Source organism: Melanaphis sacchari, unplaced genomic scaffold (genome assembly GCF_002803265.2).
Source record: "Melanaphis sacchari strain LSU unplaced genomic scaffold, SCAv2.0 Contig22_pilon_pilon, whole genome shotgun sequence".
In the NCBI taxonomy this organism is placed as follows: Eukaryota; Metazoa; Arthropoda; class Insecta; order Hemiptera; family Aphididae; genus Melanaphis; species Melanaphis sacchari.
The window spans coordinates 2,768,871-2,786,475 of record NW_020271107.1 but is presented as its reverse complement, the minus strand read 5'-3'; the positions used below and the strand labels follow the sequence as shown (position 1 = coordinate 2,786,475).

General features: G+C 24.3%; 1 protein-coding gene across 2 annotated transcripts in view; it reads left to right on the top strand.

Annotated features, from left to right (window-relative positions):
* The first annotated feature begins 12,363 nt into the window (after positions 1-12,363).
* LOC112594352 (glucose transporter type 1-like) overlaps positions 12,364-17,605 on the top strand; it is a 54,800-nt gene continuing 49,558 nt past the window's right edge. Inside the window, exon 1 of one of the 2 annotated variants that reach the window (XM_025339100.1) lies at positions 12,364-12,477. The gene's annotated coding sequence lies outside the window, so the exon portion shown is untranslated. Of the gene's footprint in view, positions 12,478-15,198; positions 15,215-17,605 lie in introns of those variants that run through there. The other variant, XM_025339101.1, reaches the window with a different exon arrangement.

Sequence of the window (17,605 nt, the reverse complement as noted above, 5' to 3'; positions counted from 1 at the left end):
TAAGACGTTGTTTTATAAATATTAATTAATATAGCATTATTATACCTATTGTATCTATTTACATGTTTCGATTTTTCAACTTTTTTTTAAATTTATTGATTTTAGGTTTTAAAATTGTATATTTTTAAGACAATTAATGTGTTTTATTAAACTGTGATACTAAAGTAATGGATTACAATGAATTGGTTGTGTATAATATTAATCTAAGTTGTAAATTGATCGCCACGAGAATTGATCTTCAAAAACTATTTTAAAATCTTTAAACTTATTTTGTTAAAATAATTTAAATTTAATTTAATATTAGGTATTTTTATTATGTATATTATAATATACGTTATTTTATTTGAACAATATATCATTACATTTCTAAACAAAAAACGATTCTGAACGAAGACGGCCCTATATCATATACTAAATGTTTGATTTTGCTATAAGGTAAATGAATGTATTTAAGTATGAATAATACAATAGGTTGAAACGTTGAATATATTTTTTCAAAAAAAATTGCATTTGAAAATATCATTATATATTTAAAATATAATATTATACTAATATACATAAAAGTTGTATATATCCACGAATCATTTTTTTTAATTTTAACAAAGAATCTAATGAAAATTATTATTATATAGCTCTATTATTTAGCTTAAATATATAATTTTATCCAAATTTGAACTTAAAATGTCTACAAAAAATTATGGTTATGTTTTTAGATTCTTTTTTTTAATATGAAAATTACTTTTGGGAAACTTTTTATTACATTTTCAAACCTAATAACTTTGAAAATTGTATATTTTACAAATTTTTAATTAAAAAATAATTTGCATTTTACACTAAAATTTTAATTTCAAATGCTTATAAACCATACATTTTTATACTTATATTTTAAATAAATTAACACATCTATAAGAACAACTTATGTAGAATGTTGAATTAAACTTTCAAGCTTTTTTATCGACAAAAAAACTCATATCAATGTATGTTAATTAATTCACCATTTAACTCAGAATTTAAAAATAACTATAACGATACAATAAATAATTATTACCTGTTTAATATTGGTTTACTATTATTTACAATTAAATATTCTATAAATTCATTTTTTCATTAATACATCACACATGATGTATAAAATAATTAATAAGATATACAATAACAAAATTACCTATAAGACCAACTGTATTAAGTATTATTTTATATTTTAATTTAATAAAATTTTATGATAATAGTAAATTAATAACTTCTATAGGTATTATTGTTTTCATACAATTTTAAATAGATGATATATTATATATAAAAGGATAAAATGTGAAAATAATTACTTAAAAGCGCTTTTTTTGTTTTGTTTGTAATATTTATTTAAAATAATAAAAATAAAAAGTTACGAACTTCTGGAATTAAAAAATATGGTCGGTCTGCCAAATCTGATTGAATTGAAAGTGTGCCAGCTTTTTAATTTTAATTTTTGCAAAACTTATTTGAATGTGTTTTTATATAAAATGTCCCATTTCTCTAAGTTTTTCCACCGACACACTCTTAATCAAATTACCTTGGGACAAAAAGACATGAAAATCCCATCTTTTGTAGATCTTTTTATAAAATCTATTGTTGAATATCGTGAATTGAAGGAATAAAAAAAAAACATACAAAAATTTCGTTTCACGGTGTGTTTTCCCATTATTATTATTGTTTACTATCTAAAAAGAAAAAAAACGTTTAATTATAGCGTATTATTGTATGAACTAAAAAAACAAATTATACAAAAAAACTCTACTTTGTATTTTTGTGTTTTTATTTTTAAACATATATTATGTAAAATATTTATATTTATTAGGTTTCTTTTAAATTTTCTAAAATGAACTTATAATTGTATTATTATTATTATTATTATGTTTTTCTATACAAAATATAATCTAAAATATAAATTTTAAATTTATTCATTTAATTGTAGTATTAAATTTTAAAAATAAATCTCTATGTACCTTATAATTTAACAGGACTCATAGAATATTCATAACTACTTTAACTAATAACAATTGTTTGAAAAATATTTTATTTCTATGAAAGGTATTATATTTTGATAAAAAAAAATCGTTATTCAGTCGTAAATTATTATTATACAAACGTGGAAAAAATAATATGTTTTTTTACCAACCAAGTTAAAGGGGATGAAAAAGGTATCGTTGGTTGTTCATTATAGGCTACCCGAGTATTAAATGTGAACCCCTTTAGTTTAGAGAAAATGTATGGTGCTGGTTGGTACCATAGTTAATTCACTTTAGAGCCAAGTTAACTTGGTCAATATGTCAGAAGACTCTTGGACCGGTTCCAAAAACACCACACCCTCAGGGAACATGGCATTGAAAGTTCTAGTTTTTTATTTTATGTTTATACTATATATGTGTATAATGATAATAATAATAAAAATAATAATAAAATAAAGGAACAATCGTTGTCTTGAAGCCAAGAAAACATAAGAGAAGGACAAAGAGGAAACAATATTTTACAACTACTGTACGTATATAGTAAATTGTAAGAAGGAGGGATAAGGGGATTATATGGTATAAAACTCCCTAAATGCACCTGGCGCAGTCCAGACATTATTTACAGCGTTTAATTTATGCAGAATGATAATGGTTTATATTTGTTCTTGTGGATGACTTGGAAGGATAACTGGAACAACTAAGAAAAGTATAATAAGAATAATCAAACGAAACACTTTTGGATCAAGGTGAAAAATTAGCTTACGACATTTTATTTAATCATTTAAATTAGCATTTAAGTAAACACAACAATAAAAATAATGATATTAACAAAACAAATTAATCAATTTCAACTAACTTAGCATGATTTTTTTATAATTTCAATTGTCGTTGTTTAATATTTTATACTAATATTGTAGTATAAACTATTGTATATTTAATACATTTGTATTGCAATTGAATAAAATTAATGTACGGAGTTGTAATATATACATAATATATAATTGCAATTGCATTCATTTTTACTATGTTTATAAGGAAATTTTTACCTATTAGAAATGTAGAATATTTTGAATATTTTATTTTTTCATAAGTACATAAGTATAATTATAGAAAAATATCACACGATAACTTACTCTCACCTTCTTTTTCTACACTCGTTTTCTCATGCACACACACTTACTTTTTTCTCGCCTTAACAACATAGTCCAATAAACTCAAATAAAATACGTTCCGATACGTCCCAAGAATTTATATCTGTGTGTGAATTTACAAACTATACACGCGCATGCATGCAATATGAGCAAAGATGTACAAAATGGTTTCGCACGCGCACCGTCCCAGTGATTTATACACAACTTACTGAACTTGTGACCGAAAGAATATAATACGAGTAAGCAGAGGACGAGAAGAGAAATAAACATACCGTGAAATTTTTAGTCTAGGTGACGTTTCGGCAAAATCGTTTGGCAAATAAATATAAGGCTATACAACATTCTGAAATAGTATAAACGAAAAAAAAATATAATATATATAGAAAAAAATACACCCATACACGCGTGTTACCTTCGTAGTATACCGCTGAACTTCATGGACTGGAAATATGCGTCATCATTTTATTGTTTTCTTCCGTCTACAATTTACTGCTTGTTACATTTACTTTAAGTCATTTGAAATAATATATTATTATGGCCAAGAAACCTCACTCACTAAAGATTATGGAGCTTATAAAGTATCTTAATGAATGTACATGACATTTGCAAAAATTATCTGTATGCAAGAAAAAATAAATATTATTTGTAGTGTATAATAACTTATAATATAATTTATCGTGGAAAGCTTACTTCGTTATTAAAAATTGAAATTCTAATACCCTCTAAAACCTAATAGCTCAAAACAATTGAGTTGGTACTACTATACGTGACCAAATTTAGTTTTGTTTTCAATACTATATACTTGAGTCAATTTGTAAGCTTCATGTTCATTCACGTCACATAAATGATGCAAGTTGATGATGAAACTTCTTTTGTTATTACAATAGGGGGACGGTCGGTCTACGCGTTGATTGATTGTTGTCATTTCTACCACTTCAAATTGTTAAGCATTCTACTTTCAATTCAACCACTTCATTTATCTTCCCAGATTTTCAACATTTAGTTACACTAGTGACAAATTTCCACGTTAGCTTATAGAAATTAAAAATTACATTACAAAAGAGTTTAACAAGTAATATAAATATAAATTTAAAATTTCTTAATATTGTTTTCTTTAAAATTTTTTAAATATTATTTTCTTTAATATTCAATAAAAAAAAATGGTTTTTTGTACAGTGTAGTATTGTACTAGTTCAGAGTAGTTAAAAATATTTCAATTGTAGGTATTTGTTAAAATCGCCTTAAAATAAATAAGAAGAAAGATCAGCCATATTAACAGATAAACTTATTTGTGAAAAACATTTACATTGATTTTAAATATTTACGTTAATGTGTATATACATAACATATACTATTATACTAATAAAGACGTTCAATATTAAAATACATGAATATAAAACCATTTTGCCTGTCTAAAATATTTAATTTGTATAATGTACAGTTATTTATGTTTTAGATTTAAATTGATGAATTTAGTTAATCATAATGTGGTCAACAAAAACGTTGAATAATATTTCAACAAAATTCGTGTTTTACAATTTTTTTTTTTTACACATTTAACTTTGAGCTAATGAAAGTATTCTGTATATATAAAACTTATTCATAATGTTTAAATAAATTTATTATTGTCAAACTATATCATGCTGAAATAAGTTTATTTTTAAATTGTTAATATCATTAAACACAGATTTAACCTGTAATGAATTAATTGCGGCAGATCTAAATTAAATATATTTTTAAGCTATCTGTGCACTAACGGTTCGATTTAACACGAAAAAAATTCGTCTCATTAAAAGTTGATAAAACTTAACGTGTTTTTTATAAATGGTACTCGACATAATGCTACTATCCAAATTCCAACCGTCACACAACTATAAACCGGCTGTTTTTTCCTTCACATAGATGCTAGTGATTGTGGGGGCTAAAACAAATGCATTCGAAGCAAAAGAGCCTACGTTTCTTTGAGGGCGGCGGCGATTACTAAGAATTCACAAATGACACCAAAATATAATTTTTTCGATCTCTCTCTACCTATATCGTACAATATTACTAAAATGCAATGTAATAAATATCACAGTATGATCATTGTAAGAAATAATTATAATATTACGTTATTATTATCAGGGAGGTAATTTGAGGGATGCTTTTTGTATTTTATATATTTGTTATTATAAATAATAGACGCTTTTCTAACATAAATAATAATACTAGGATCGTATTAGAAATATTTAATGATAAAATTATTATGTTTTGAATTTTGATTCTTATTGAATGAAATTATCTATTTATCGTACTGTTCGAAATTTGAACATTTTAAGTACTTAATTTATATTAAAAACTGTCGTAAAAATTATCTTCTGAATTTCTTTTTGCCGAATAATTTTTGATAGAAAATATATTAATACTTAATTATCTTGTATAGTACCCGTTTCAATTTATATAAATGAAAAAAAAAATGATAATTTATAAGTAAAATATTATATTTAATAATAATTTTCTATACCTAATCCAATAGTCGTATTATTATTTTCCGAGTGACCTTAATATTGTGGCTGGATAATGGTACATTTTTTTTACACTTCACGCACAACATTTTGAAATGACTGCTCAGGTACGTGATAAAAATCTACAATATAATATAACACGTCAAGTGTGCATAATAATAATTAATAAGTCATTGACACATATAATACAATAATATTTTAATATATTATACACAATACACGAAAAATGATATGATATATAATGTATGTAAGTGCGCGCGCGCGGGGGCATCTGCGTGTATACATGTAATATATATATATATACAATATACATACATACAAACATATATATATAAATGTATATGTATATATATCCTTATATATATATATATATGTGTAAGGATATTTAAGCGAGAGCGGAGCGCATTACGCTGTCTCTCGGCTCCCGCTGCTACGACCGCGGTGTTCCCCCCGGATCAATACGCCGGCCGGCCAAGCCAGCCAGCCAAGGGTAACTCAGGGCGTGGCGCTCTCATATGGACCGGTCGCCACTTCTTCGCCCTTCCGCACAGTGCTATAGCCACCGCTGCCGCCGCCGACACTCGCCCGTTTGCCCTACGGAACTGCCGCTGTTCTCGTTTTCATCTGTCGCCGCCGCGTCAGTCGCCTAGCACGCGTAATATTATACATTTATCCTGTAATACACAGGCGTAGATCCGGGGGGAAAGGGTTAAGTGGCTTAGTCCCTCTTCTCTTTGGATATTTTTATATTATTATATATTTATTTATATACAATTAATAATGTTTTACCAGTAAGTCTTAAAATTCATAAATTTAAAATATAAGTACAATTTTGTCAATTTTACTGTTATCTGATCTTATTAGGGTGAGAAAAAAATCAATGGATAATTAAAATTGTATTTTTTTCTAAAAAAAGAAGGTAGCTACCCCATTTTTCCTGCCAAAGTTTCGAGTCTGATCATACATAATATTATTATTATGGTTTTATCATTCACCATCGTGTTTAAGGAATCCGTTTTCCAATTACACATTTACACGTGAATCATATTATTATTATGCAAAATTAATATATGCATTGTACTCTCGAGAAACGAATACATTTGCATAACACGATTGCCTATTGAATATCAAGACCTAATAATATTCGGCCCCGCTCCCACCCAGTATGTACGCACCACGCGCGATACAATTTAGATTTCGCGCCTGATCATATTATATACGCTTTCATATAATCGCATAATTATTATCTATGTTATATGTGGATGGATAACAGTACTTAACGGACTAGACGTAGATGTAGCAGGAGAAACGAAGCAATATACCATCGTGTTATATTTCTAATAAAACGACGATTGCTTAAATTGTAATCGGTCAGCATTTCTAATGTACAAAATATATCATGATATTCCGGATATTCATATTATGTTATAATAATTATCATTTATTTCATACAATTCGCATAATTATGATTGGATTAATGTTTTGATCACATCCGTTTTGGTTTTAATTTAAAGTGTCTATGTATACTATATACTATTAGTCATTAGATGTGTTTATTTGAATATCTATATGAACTATACACTACAGGAGTAGATTAAAATAAGTAAGTACTGATTTTTCCACTAGCATATGCAGGTCACTGGATTATTTACTAGCTTTACGGTTCACAAAAATATGATATAATTAGAGGTCTGATTTTTATGATTTTACATCTTTGTTTCTAGTGAATGAAGTTAAATGGGAGTAAGATATTATTACGATTCATGAAACACAGAATTCGCAGGAAAATTTATTTTACATAAAAAACATATTTTAGAGGTTAGAAAATGTTCAACACGTTAAAGAATAATTGAGAATATTTTTATTTTTGAAATATCGGCATAAAGAACATATTTCACGTTTATTGGCATTTTAATAAATAAAATATTCACTATACGATTTCTGGGTTCTAATAAAAATTAATCACTAGATATATTCTCCAGTGACATTAGTTGCAGATGTCGAATGATTCTCAGCATATACAAAAACATTCTTACAAATCGGCGTACTAAAATGACACCGGAATACATGGAGCAATATATTTTGGCTATTTTCTAATAGTTATTGAAAAATGAATTAAATTTAAAATCAAATTAATAATACATAATAGTTAATTAATAATAAATTTAAACTGAATATATTTTTACTTTTTTAATATTGAAAAAATATTTTGCATTTTTAGGGACATAAAATATCATACTCGTATATCTGGTATTTTAAAAGAATTTTAATAGAAAATATTGTTATATCATATAAGTTATATGATATAACCATTATAATGTTACATCAGGATATTATTCAGATTTCTGACTAAAAACTAGCAAGGTATTTGCAAACACTCGTTCAGCAGCTGATGAGCGTAGTGCGTTTATACTGCATGAATTGTAATTGTTAATCATGTTTGACGTGTGATTTGGTATAATCACTATTATAATCTTTGAGTTTATAATGCATCAAACCTCATTATAAACATGTGTTTATATTAAAATAAGATCAAATACAATGAGTAAAATGGTAGGAATATCGCACACTTTATGTGGTGTAGAGTATTTAATTTAAGAGAGCGGAACGCATCATTCTTTGGCAGCATTCAAACTTTAAATGCTTATTACTCGTTTAATATTCAATATCTGATTAAAAATTTGTATTTTAAGGAAAAAAATTAATTTTAGTATGTAATATTAAAATTATAGATCAAAATTTCAAAAAATATAAATTATAATTATGAAAATATTTTTCTGCTAAAAATTTTGATTTATAAATATTTTATTTTTCAAAACCATAAAAATTATTTAAATTTATTGATTTACTCTTAAAAATATTGAGAAGACTTACCTATGAATCTATTGCAAACATTAAAGTGATAAATCAAACAATGCATTTTATATAAGCTTGATAAATTCTATTATGCCAATAAGTTATTAACAGTTAATACCTAGCCACACATTTACACACAATATATGTATATATATACATAATTTATATAGATTTTATGTAAGTAACTACATTCTACGATCTGTAAACCCTGATAGATAATTTATCGTAATGAATAATTAAACATTATTCATAATAAAATTAATTCATTCATTAAATTTAGCAATAGTATAAATTGTAAACTTGGGTCATGTATGAATCATTATATTATTTGTGAGTGTAATGTTGTATGTATTATTTTATTGAGTTCGCAATATAGGTATCTGCAGAAACGCGAACAGAAATGCTAATATCTTCAATCTTATTGAATAAATGGATTTAATAATCAATCACAGTTCATAAATTATAACTGTTAAAAAATTGTAGACTTATATTGTTATATCGTCTAACTTAATTATTTAAAAAGTCAATAAACAACCACTTAATGTCATTATGAATTTGTAGATGCATAAAAAAAAATATATATATTTACATAATGTACAATAAGGAGGAAGCTGAAACTAATGATCCTTATTTCTCCAGAGTGAATGCTACTTAATGAAACTATTGTATCTATAATAGATTATTGGCACTACTGGCAAGCGATATGATTGATATGAATGATATAATGTATACTATATAGTGGTAAGATATATGTACAATATCATAATATATTATCACAGTACTTAAAGTTTAAATTAATTATCTGATCATACCTTTATGGATGATATTATCATTATCTATCTATTATGATTAAATCTAATTAATCTGAAGTATTATTTATTAAAAAAAACATATATTAAGTTTTAATATATTACTTCGTAGACTTAGAACCTAAAGGAGCTAATGATTGTAAAATATTATTAATTATTGTAAATTGTTCAACAAAATAAAAAAAAAAAAATCATTATAATGATTAATTTTTAACATCACGTCACATTTTCTTTTGTTTTATTAAAATATGTTTCCCAAGCAATATACATTAGTACAATAAAATAAACGGAAAAATTATATTTGAAACCAAAAGGTTCTAATTCTAGTCCTCGACTGAAATTGTATGCAATATTTTATTTTACGTTAAGTGTCATTTAGACCAAAACAAAATTACAAAAATTAATACGTAACAACTATGTTAACTTTCAAATTTGATAATAATTAAACATAATTTATTACAAAGGAATGTATAATTTCTAGTATTTAAAATATTACTATAGTAACATTTGAATAATTTTATTCCTTGAGATAGCACCTATAGTTTTATGCACACTATTGTGTGCATGGTTATAAATAATTGTTTAATTTTATGTAATTAAATGTAATAAATTATGTTACTTTATAAAATTATAATTAAATAAAAAAATGTATAATAATAAAAAACTTATACTTATGACATCGTTAATTATACAAACATAATATTATACAAGCATAAATATTGATCAATGATCAATTTCAATAATAGACTTATAGTAAAATTCCTTGAAAGATTAAAATTGTATTAAATACTTGGTTATTTAAACGTAAATCTTTAAGTTACCTAATACTAATCCAATAAATATTAAAGCTGGTCTTGTTTAGACAGAAATTGTTATAGTTATACCATAAATTAAATAGTTTAATCAATCATGTTAATTACACAAACTTTACAAATATAATTTCATCCGTCAAAATCCCCAACTAATTTATCAATAATATAATATAATAAAATATAAATTTATACAGTAAACTGGTATACATTGTTAATATTAAATTCAATTATATAATAATTAAATGCTATTCAATATTAATTATTTTTATATCTAATATTTTTTATCAGTGACAAAATTTTATTTTAGTGTAATGGATTTAATTTTTAAATGTATACAAGCATTTTTTAGTACAATTTTACTTTATTTTAAAGTATTTTTTTACATAAAAATATATTAACACATAGATTTATTAAGACACTCTTTGGTTTTTAATGCGATAACTGAATAATGCGAATTATAAACAATAAATAATATCCACGTATTAAATATAGATCAAAAATAAATATTTTATTTTTATGTTTAAATAATTATATATTTCTACAGGCTTTATTGAAAAGATTAAGACAAATATAATTCATGCTAACATAATTTTAACAGGGAGACATTACACCCCCCCCCCCCCAAACTTGAAATAGAGTATATATTTTAAACAAAAACCAAATTGAATATAAAAATACATTTTAATGTAAACTTTATTAAGTAGATACCTATATACTATTTTAAACTATACCCTATTTTCATTTTCAAGTTTTGGCATTAAAATTAGATAAACTGAGCCAGTTAAACCTACTATAACTATTGTTATTGTCTATAGTGGACATAAAAATTAAATAAAAAAAAATACATTTGATCTGAATGACTAACGATGAATAAGAAGAGGGTTTAATTTTTCTCGTTATGTTATCGTAAATAAAATAGAAATAGAAAAGTAAAAACTAAATATCATACCTACAATTTTTAGAAGTGCAATAAAGAGACGAAGATAAAAATTGGAGTTGTTCATTGATATTTATTTAATCGATAACACAATAGGTACTAGCCACTAGGTATTCTTATAAGTTATAAGTAAACAAAAACTTCTTGATCAGATACACGTGCGTTAAATATCAAAATTTAACATATCTAATATCTAATAAGCTAATTACAGATTATTATTATTTGATTTAAATATTATTTTGATGATTTTTAAATACATTATTGCTAAGACAGCAAAGTGACTTCTTAATATTCTCTTTATTTCTCGAGTGCACATATCCATAAAGCCAACTACACATTTTTTATTTTCTACTTCACCTTAAAATAAAGCCTGATTTATCTATTAATATAAAATAAAGCTATCATCTTGTTTGTAATACTCTCAGAACTTTATTTATTTCTTAAGGATTATTTATTTTTTTCAGTTGGTACCTTCATGGATATATTATATTATATTTGCCAAATCACGAAATTAATTTTAATAATTTAGTCACAACTCTAAAAATAATGGTAAAAAACTTGGAATTTTAATACTTATCAACAAATACTTTTGAAAATATTTAAAATATTAACATTAAATACAAATTTACTAAAAAAATTATAAATATTACTTAAAATATAAATACATTTTTTTTAAAAGGACATTTTTTCTTCATTTTTCAATTTTTAATTAATGGTTTAAATTTTGAATTTAACTAGAATTTGATGTTTAATTTAGTTTAGATCTAAAATCTTAAAATGGAAAACATTTAAATTGATCTTTTAAGATTTTAGTACGCGTACAATTTGTAATAATAATTTTTACTACAACATGATTTGTGGTTGACAATAATTTTAAAAATGTAATATTTTAGTTTCATAAAATATTTTGTTTATTCAGTTTACTTTAGTCTGTTTCATCAACATAACAAAATGTTCTATGAAAAGTAAAACATTGTAACAGTGAGACAAATAAAAGTGAAAGGACAAGATCCCCGGATTTGTTTGCTGCCAAATACTTAAGTCTCTTTCACGAATATTTTACAGTATCTTAGCCTATGTTATAATTATTAGAAGGTTAAAAACTTTAAAATTATATTGTACAAATTAATATTTGTACTAACTTTAAAACAAAATATTATATGCACTTATACACGTATAATATAATATATAGGTACTCATTTAGAAACTTAAAAAAAATATTTATCTACAAACTATATAATATGTACGCCTACTTAAAAATTATAAGCTATAATAAATAATTGTGTAATATGCTAACTTTTTTGTTTTAGATTTTCATTCAATTTTTTTTTAAACAAAAAAGTACAAGAATAAATATTTTCTTCTTGCTGAATACCTGAGTCTTAAATATTTCGATTGAACAGAACCATATTCATGTTTACTGGTAAGAAAAATTATGATAATTTAATAGACATTAAGTATTATAATACATATTATTACGTATTTTAAAGTTCTTGTAGAGATATAATAGATTAGTAAATAATAAGTAATTTATAACATAAATATATATAATTTAGATAATCAATAATCTTTAACCATGTTATATATTTCATATATTAAGGATATGAATATCTTTAATTATATATGAAGCCCAATTTAAGTGATTTATATAGAAAAATATTAGATTTTTCAGGTAATGTACCCAGTGACCAAATTAAAATTGATAAAATAGATGGATAAAAATGTATAAAAATGTAATAATTATGTGTCTAATACAACATATCAACATATCAATTTACTGAACTAAACATTGTTATTATATATACAAAAATTATTTAATTTATAGAAAAATTTTCAAATATTTTAACAAATAGAAATACACATCATCATTATTACATTTCATCAACAATAAAAAGTTATTTAAATAGGCTCTTATTAACATTTATTAATTGATCACTAAAAATTTAAATTATTTTGCAGAATATTAAAATTTCCTATACATAAAAATAATCGTAAATATGGAATATTAATAAATACCTATGGCTACAATGTATAAGCATAAAAAAAATTAAGATTACACATTAAAGTTAAATCTTATCAAAAGTTGATCATTAGCTTTTTTTATTTAATATGATTTAGTATATAGTCTTTTTTATTCATTTTTTATTCATAATATAAATTATAAATGCTAATTTCGTGGGTCTTTCGCATAATTATTTTAAACAATCACAGTAACATAATTGGATCTGGGATATATACTTTATGTTATACCCTGTGATTACTAGTTTTAATAATAATAACCTTTTTTTTTAAATCATCTATTTACTGTAACTTACGTAAAATCTTTTTTTAACATTAATTATAGGTTCTAAGCGGAAAAATAAATGTATTAATAGTACAATGTTATTTTTTTCATTTAAATAGAGAAACTTTTTAGTAGACAAATTGCTTTAATTTTCAATTACAATATCTTTTTTAGTAGAACAATAAATCTCGTTGGTAATTTGTATATCAAAAGTAAAAACGTCCCAGCATATTTTAAAATAATTGAGATTATTAATAATTAATAACTATAATACTAATAAAACAAACATGATAAAATGAAATCTTCTAAGAAAAATCAAAGGATAAGATTTTATTGTATTATCAACTAAAATTTAAGAAATTTGTTCAAATGTTTTTTGTTTAGTTACATGATTAATTTGTTTCTGTAGCTTACTTAACATTAGAATTCTATAAGAAAATGAGTAAGAAATTTATATTGTAATTGTATTATATTTTTCTATATTATTTAATATTTACACTAGAAAAATTTAAAAGAGAAATTAATATTACATCATGAATTCTAGCGTAGACAGATGAACTAAAACTAATAACAAATTTACCAAATTAACTATCTTTTCACTAATCAGTCGGTTGAAAAAGTTATTAGAAAAAATAAATTTACGTGTACTAATTATATTTTACTAAAAAATTAAAGATTTTTAAAAAAAATTTCTAAAAAATATTCGTAATCTCTAAATTTTTATAATTTTAACAAATTTTAATTAACTATAGTGAATAGTGATATTATAATAATATATTAGTGCAAAGATAATATGCGTCGTCGGTTTTTAGCAAAGCATCGTGGCGGTGTCAATGACCGCTATGATTTCAAAATCACTTTCACGTATTATTTTAAATATAGTTTGCGCCGAGAACAATAACATTATTACAATGACAACACATAGCCTACAATGTAGAGCCTTTATATCTATGATTTTCAAATTGATTAATCTCACTAGACACAATAAATAAAATTAAAATATTTAATAGCATTATAATATTATAGTTTATAATCATAAGTCAATGACTTATTATGACAGTTGCGTAGCGTATATTTTAGAAAATATGTACAGAATGATTCTACAAATAAAACTTAAGTACCTAATCGATAAGAAAAATTAAAATAGAACAATTATTTTATTGTCTTATTTATTCTACCTTCTCCGAGATTATAGGACATCATTATTTTAAAATTTAGCTATTTATTCACTATTAGCTTTTCTATGGTCAAATTCGTTTTTACAGAATATGCATGATTTTTATTATCGTGATAATTTTTTTTTTTTATAATTGATAAAAGAATAATCACAGAGACCTGAAAGTTTTTGCATCCATGCACTAATTTCCAATTTGCGCATTTAAAAAATTAAATACCGATTTTCATATTCTGACGATAAACTTATTATTCCCCGGATAAAACTCGTGACTCAATACAAAATTCCTGATTTATTTCTTTTTTATTTGCAATAATTAAAAAAATATGTTTTTACATATTATTTAATTATTGTATTACTTCCATTATGATTTTTTATAGATTAATTATTTAAAATGAATAAATTAACTTATGTTATTTATATAGTACTTATTTTAATTTATTCATCACGTTTACTGAATTTTATTTTTATTTTTATTAATAGCAATAAATTATGATTGTTTTTGAAACCTTGCCGTAATATATAATACCTAATAAAAGTAATATTAATGAACTTAATTTTATAATTAAGGATTTACAAAAAAAAAGAGATTCATGAAAAAATTACCAGACCATTCATGTAACCAAAATAAATATTAAACACAATTTCATATTTGGGCACACAACTTGTTAATAGGTAGCAGTTACCTGGTGGTAATCAATGGTGAGTGATTTAAATTTTTTTTAAAGGTTATGATTTTTAAATTCAATTAAAATTTATTTTTTCTGTAGTTTTAAATTTTTTTTTTGGTGTTATATTATTTATACAATCATTATTAAAAAGCCAACAATCCCCGTAGTACCTATCAGTATATTATTGTGTAATATAATATTATCTACAATTATAATCACGTCGATATTGAAATTCAATCAAAATTTTCTGCAGTTCGTAGGTGGGTCCTTGTATAATATAAGAGCACGTTGCATTTACATAAGTTTTATGTAGAATTATAGCACTCCTTAGAATTTTCGGGAAGGAATAATCCTCAAAAAGAATTCTCGGGAATTTTTGATAAGGCAACAGAAAAGTTTGTAATATTAAGCATTTCAAAAAAATATTCATGTGATAAATACTTAGTGCCTACATATAATTAGCTCCTCCTTATTTATTTTATTTTCTATTTGCTAACTATGAAACCACGAAAGCCAACATGTACTTATATATTTTATTTTGAGTACTAATATTTTAGGCATGGCTATAATATTGACTAGGATCTAGGCTATATAAAGTATACAAACATTCCGGTGTGCCGAAAATCTTAATCCTCAAGATTTAGGTACGTCCAATAAATGTCATTCGTTATTATAAAATTATATTGTATCATTTAATACATTATGTTACATTTTTGTGGAATACTGGTATATCTTATTTTCATCATACTTAATTATTTAATAGACAGATTTTGAGTGTTGAAAATAACTGTTAAAAAATGTAAAAAAAGGCTAATTTTTTTTATAATTTATATACAATTTAAATTTAATTATTATTAACAATTATAAAAGGTTCGTTAGATTAAATTGTAGTTTATTATCTACAATGTTGTTAATTTAGTTTTGTATTTATGTAATAAAAAAATCAGAGCAACGTATTGGCACACATTATTTCCACTAATTTAGCATCTATTCCACCTATACAGGTACATAACATACATACGTAATACACTTATATCCCAATCGAAACCTAATTTTTGTTTTTGATACTTTAAAGTAATGTTGGTACTTAAGCAATTTTTTTAATTTAGTAAAAACCTTGAATATTTAAATGAAATACACTATTACTTGGCCTTGTGATACATTAACTATACAATAAAATTATGTTCGCTTAGTTCCCGTGAAATTCTAACGTTCATTCTGCCCGTCCGGGCATCACCATGCGTACGTATAGAATGTCGTGCGCGATATAAAAAGATCATTACCATTAATTATTATTTAGTATACTATGAAATAATATAACCGTATAACAATAAATTATGCGCACAAAAACATGCGAAAAGAGTGCGATTCCTAAATAACGTTAAACGACAGTGGCAGTGTGCTTGAAATCGATAAGTACGTGTGAAATCGAACGAGATTGATGACGTCATAAAATGGGCGCATTGTGAAGTATAGGCGTCTGAAACCATTTCTCGGTGCATCACCGCAATGTTGAAGTGAGCCGCTTTACCTCTGCGCCGTTTCAAGTTTTTGTTCACGTTCTACAGTGCCACTAACGTTTGACGCTGTCATTACACTACGTATGCCGTCCACACAATTTGTTACAGTCAGAATTATAATAGTTATATACATAGGTACATTAGTTGTATCATATTTTATACATCTTTATGTAATTCGAATTTTTTTAATACTTAAAAACTAAGTACTTGTTCAAATTTTGATTAACGCGTTAAAATTAAAAAAAAAAAATTATCAAGTAACAATTTACAGTAAAAAAGGAAAAATATAATTTGAAAAAAAAGTCGATATAATCGGCACATGATTCTTCAAGAATAGTGTAAAAAATTTAATTTTTTGAAAATGCATAATATTTTAAATAAATGTTATTAAAAATCAGAATTTAAATAAATACGTAATTAAAAGATAAAAGGGTCGTAAGTATGCTTGGTTAATCGCCTTATATATAGTGTTTGGTGCGAAGGGAACACAATAAACAAACAAAACATTACCGATCGAATTTCATCGTTTTATAAGTTATACCCTCCTATCCTATCATTGGAGCCGTGCATTGCTCGGCTATATCTGTGAGCACTATAGTGGATAAATATTACACAATAGACGCCTTGGCGACGAACCGTTAATATTACCACCACAACACGACAACCCATCATCAAAACACGGCTATTATTATGGGTGCACTATACTATATATTATTATATAGTTTAACCCTTTTCGTGACCCACGTTACTTATTAAACCGTTCATTTATCACAGATTTAATTGTCAACTCATTAATAATGTTGTTATTATTTATTACCATCATAATTATAATTATCTATGTTCACTAAGTAATAACACAATTATTACTTATTATTCTACAAAATGTATTTTAAACGCATTTT